The sequence below is a fragment of the Rattus rattus genome, chromosome 5 (assembly GCF_011064425.1).
Source record: "Rattus rattus isolate New Zealand chromosome 5, Rrattus_CSIRO_v1, whole genome shotgun sequence".
NCBI classification, from domain to species: domain Eukaryota; kingdom Metazoa; phylum Chordata; class Mammalia; order Rodentia; family Muridae; genus Rattus; species Rattus rattus.
In genome coordinates this window covers 37,211,953-37,217,654 of record NC_046158.1, presented here as the reverse complement: position 1 = coordinate 37,217,654, position 5,702 = coordinate 37,211,953, and positions in this window count along the sequence as shown.

Genomic DNA, 5,702 nt, shown 5'->3' with positions numbered 1-5,702 from the left:
GTAATTTACCACAGCAGCACTGAGAATGTTCTAGAAGTACACACCTGGTTTGAGGTGTAATTGAAGCCTTCCTTCTCAGGAGGCCCTGGAAGGTCTCAGTGTGTTACCTGAGGAATCTCCAAGCCATGGCAAAGCAATTTTGAAGTTTCCAAGGAGACAGTGAAGTAGGCCTGGAAATTTTCTTCTTCAGCTCTCAGCAACCTGTAGCCATGACCCAGCACTTCATGATACAAATGAGTGTGTGCAGGAATAAAATCCAAAAGAGCAAAAGGAGTTTCGTATCCTCCACGGTTTTCTCACCTTGTCTGGCCCCTTTGTGTGGAAAACTAGGGGCTGCCTCAGTTGCATTGACTTCAGACTTTCAAGGGTTTCTCTCACCTTACAAAGGCCTGTGTGATCCAATGCCATCCCAGATCTTGCAGAAGCTTTGACTAGCAAAGTAAAAATTAGAGAAAATTAAATGTATGGTATTGATAAACAACACCTCCTTCACTGGGGCAGACCTCAGCAACCACAAGTGAGGGGCTCCGATGGCCACTCCAACATTCTCTGAGGAGTTCTACCACAGGCAGTGTAGTCTCCCGTCTTCCCTCAGAACATGCATAAATATTTAGCTGCAAACTTGATGACAGAACAAAGCCAGACTTTCAGTTTATTTGAAAGGAAACCTTCATTGCAGATACTTCGATCGTTAAGGAGAAAAAGCGGCTGAACTGGTTGTAAAACTGAAGATTAGCTAAGAGTCAACAGGAATTCTCTCAGAGCCTGGTCCTACTCCCCCCATCTCCCCTCCCCCTGAGGAGGAAAACCAGTAATCACTCAGAATTAGATCTGTGGAGCAGGGGACTGGCTCTTTTCAAAGGTCTGTTTTCTCTCAGGAATACTTAGTTTGGCATAAGGAAAATGAAAGCAAATTAAAAAAAATCATTTCTGGCTTCTTCATTTTCTCTGGAGAGTTAAAGAAAAGAAGACATTTGTTGTTGAATGGAAGCTTTCTCTGCAACCTCGCTCTGGATGTCAAGCGAGGATGCCCAGCGTGGGCTCTGCAGCAGCTCAGTCCTTCAGTTCTCTGAAATCAAAACCTTCCATACTCGACCAGTCTCCTTTCATCAGATGAACGGTTGGAAAGAAATTTAATATATAGTCTGTAAGGCAGGAAACGGTGGGGTACGCATGGCACCCCCTATGTTTGGTGCAGTTTGATGTGAAAGAGCTGATGCGTGCGTTCCCAGCACATTCAACAAAACTTCAGTTCATTAAGTGTGAGAGCTGGCTGCTACGGTTGCGTCCTCCCATGACTCCATAGCGCCTCTGAGATCTGTACAAAATGGAGGACTCCCATTTCCAGTGGGGTTTCCTCCTCTCCTCCTGATCTGGGGAGCCCGACCCCAATCTTCTACAAGGAAGGTCACATAGTCCTCGGCAATCCCGATAAGAACCTGGGCCCAGCCTTACCTGGGATTTCTGCGTTGCCTCTCCACACATATGAGGCGTTGACAGTACTTTAAATTCCAGCCAATGATTTCATTCGCCCTGAACACTCCTCCCCGCTTGCCAAAGTTTATGTATAACCCTTTTCCACCCCGGAAAAAAAGTATATGCACACAAGCTGTTTCTCTGAAGATCGTCTAAGGAAGCTGTTTTTATTGAGTACCGTCTGAAAGAGCGATAAGGCTAACATCCTCAGAGAAGACCTTGCCCCCCACTCTGCCTCACCCTTCCAGTCTGGTGGGCAACGGTGGCATCTGGACACCTGAGGAAAGAAATGTAGGACTCGGAGGCACATCTGGTCCCCAATGCACACACCAGGAAGAAACACAAACTCAGAGCTCAGTGTAAAGAGGATTACCAGGCTACGAGGCCATCAGTACACAGAATACTCCACACAGCGTGCCCAGTACCCAAAGGTTCTGTGGGTTCACACAAAACTTTGGTGTCTGACTGACTGATCCTCAACCTCACTCTGACCGCATTCTGTGTGACCTTTGCAACAGTCTTGGGTTCTCCTCTTTCTACCCGGCCACACATCCATCTCTACGGCACAAGGCCACAGCACAGAGCCCATCCCCAGGACTCTCAAGCCATAGCCTTATTACAACATGCCCAGCTCTGTGAGAGATCTCTGATCCCAGAGAGCATTCCCTCCCAGCCCTGAGACCTCGGTTTCTTTTCATCTGGCAGTGTTCACTGTGTCTTGGGTTATCCAGGAAGCCGGTGCTAGGTTAAACGCCCTGTGTTCTAAAGAAGTCCTGTGCCCTTGTCCCTCAGGAAGTGGGAAAAGGCGTGGGCGTGACTACTCTGTTGTTGCTGTGTGTGGTATCACAGAGGATTTAAAAGCAGGAGCAGGAAGGTAGATTACGGAGAATATGATATGCTTTATTTTATTTTATTTTGGGGTGCCTGGTATATTCTATACCCCATGTGTGGGTTTGGATTGTTCTTTGGGTAACTGGAATCTTCCCAACCCCCATTTTCTTGTGAGACAGGGTCTCACTGTTGTGTTTATAAAAAGATAAGGGGAGGAGGGATGTTTGGTGGATGTGTAGTCAGGTGTGGGGGAAGGGGTGCTCCTGTGAGCCCATGCTGCGGTATCCCTTCCCCCTGAGGGACCAGCCAGAGTTTGTTCAGGGCATGGGGAGGGGAGTTGAGAGGGGAGAGGGAGACAGAGAGAGAGAGAGAGAGAGAGAGAGAACAGAGGAGTAGAGAAGTAGAGGCCAGCCATGAGCACTTGGAGAGAGGGAGGGGGGGAATGGGGAGAGGGGGGATGGAGAGAGAGAACAGAGAGAGAGCGAGAAGGCAAGAGCAAGAGAGAACTGGGAGGAAGTGAGCAGCCCCTTTTATAGTGAGTCAGGCACACCTGGCTGTTGCCAGGTAACTGGGGTTGAGCTTAGACAGAATGCTAACAGTCACATATTCTAGGCTGGCCTTGAACTTGCTATGTAGCCAAGGATGACCTTGAACCCCTGATCCTTCCTTTCTCCATCTCCCAAGTGCTAGGAAGGCAGGCGTGTCCCACCATACCCAGTTTATGTGGTGCTGGGAACAGAGCCTTGTTCCTGAGAGTCAAGTACTCATGGGCTACATCACCAACTCCAGAACTGGTTTTTACCAGCATCCTCAATGTCACTTCTTCACACTTCTCTTACCACCCCACCCCTACTCCCCACACCCCACCCCCACCCTCTTCAGCCAGACAAAGCCCAGCACTGGTTTAGCCGTGCTCTAAAATCACCTGAGGTATGTGACTCACTGTTTGGACCCCCTTCAGCCCTGCAGGCTTCCCTAAGGTCTCTGGTGACACCCTGTAAGCCTTGGTCACATTGTTGCCCCACCCTAACCCTGTTCCACTCCAGGGCGGCTCTTGGATTTTTAGGTCAGATCTCTCCAACTCTGAGAGCCTTTGAGGGAAGAGGTTGGCCCAAGCCTGCTTGCTGCAGGACTGACCCATTGCAGTTGTTGCTATCCGAATGCAGGTACTGGCAGGCCCCGGAGGAGCTATGGTCCTGGGGTGGGGGTAGGGGGGAATTGGTCATGAGTGGCATTTGTCACAGTTCGCTGTGATTGGCTCCCCTTTTCTTCTCAGCTTTCCCGGCCCACACACAGCAAGTTTTCCTCCAGGGAACACTGCGCTGTGTCTTGCAGAATTCCTTCTCCAACAGCTTCTGACTGAACTGGCTGCTGGAATCCAACGGACCTTTACCTTTTAAGAACTCGGCTCTTACTGCAGAAAGCCCAGATTTCAAAGCCTCGCTTCTGCTTTGTGCTTTTCTAAAGGCCTGTTTTGTACCCCACATCCAATCAACGACTCTCATTCTCGTTCTGAACTGTATCTCATCTTCCCTGAATCGAGCTTCAGTGAGTTAAAAACAAACAAAGAAACAAACAAACAAACCCCCCCAAAACAACATACTGAACTGGAAAAGGGGAGGAAGAGCTGGACGCGTAGCACAGACCTGTAATCCAGCATTTCAGGGGCTGAGGGAAAAGGGTCCCAAGTTCTTGGACAGCCTGGGCTACATGGAGAGACACTGTCAACACGGTCGCCGCCGCCGCCAGTGCCTTTAATGGGACGATTTTTATCTAAAAAGCGTGTTTCTGTCCGTTTCATAAAGCTTGGCACTGGTGGGTGGCAATCACCAAGATCCTTGTTGGCAAACTCTCTCCCTAGTTTGCTGGTGCCCCCTGCTGGCCGTTCTACGCATAGCCGCCTGGTTCGGTAGTGCCTGGAGGAACTTCACGGGAGTCTCAAGTTACTGTCCTTCCTCTTACAAGCTATCCCTGACCTTTGCCCTTTCTTTAACCTCTGACACCGATTCACTTCTCCCTCACAAGATGGTCAGACTCTCTGAGAAAACGGAGCCTTAGGTACTGAATGGTCTATCTACTCTCCAGCCTCCACACTTCTATTTAAATGTACAGGTGGTGCCTCTCAGAGAATGAGACTTTTTAGTCAAAGGAACCTCTTCAGTCACACAATGTAAACACCCTTTATAAAATATAACTACAGAAATCATATCGTTTCAAGTCACTTGACAAGAGTTAAAAATGTCACTCCTCCAAATCCACAATACCAAAGTCCTAAATACCAAAGTATTAAATTCCTGCTAAATATCTCATAGATACATTCCTTGTCTATCTCTACACAGACACCCACTAAACAGATTTTATTTACATACATTTTAATTATGTCTCCCCCAAATCACTCTCGTGCCATTGTATAACTTCTTTTTCTCCTGAATTGTGACTGTGGGTGCTTTTTGTATTAGTACTTGAAGAAAAAAAAAAACTAGTTCAGGTGTTCCATGGTTATTTATTTATTAAAACCTTTAAAAAACCGGAGAGAAGACAGAGAGGGTGTCAGTTGCCAGCACCCTATCCAGAGCTCTGTGGTGTCTGAGAGACCCCAATTCGATTTGAAGCTTGAGGTTCATGTGGTCGGGACTGCCACTGAAGGCCACGTGGATGTCTGCGGCCCTTTCTAACGGCAGCGGCCAGGTAAACTTCCACAGTTTGTGCTACCGGCGGAGGTCACATAATGTCTGTGGTCTTGGTTGCCATCAGAGGCCATGTGGAGGTGTGCAGCCTCTGCCACTACTTGGGGCCATGTTGATGCCGTTGGCCTGTGTGGCCATGTTGATGCTGATGTCTGTGGTGCAGCAGCTGCTGAGGGGCTGAGGGGTCTGGGTCCATGGTCCTGCTGCAGCTGGGGGCTGTGTTGATGTCCATGGCTGATATTGCCACTCAGGGCCATTGGTGTCTATGACCCGTGCTGCTGCCTGAAGCCATGTTGATGCACTGTCCAGAGGCAGGACAGCTGCTAGGGGCCATGCCGATGTGTGTGGTCTGTGCTGCAGCTGAGTTCATGTTGATGTTCATGGGCTAGGCAGCTACCGGAGGCCATACTGGTGTCGTTGGCCTGTGTTGCCTGAGGCACCATGTTGATGCCGTTGGCCTGTGTGACCGCTGAGGGCTAGGATGGTACCTGTGGCCCGTGCTGCTGCTCAGGGCAGGGTCGATGTCTGTCGTCTACCACCAGGGACCAAACTGAGGTCCACGGCACGTGCTTGACACCAGAGGCCACGTGGATAGTCATAGTCTATGCTGTCACCAGAAAGCATGTGGAAGTCCATGATCCCAGCTCCCACTGATTGTAAAGGGCAAGGAAGCTACTTTTGCTGTGGAGTCAATGACTGCAGACTCAC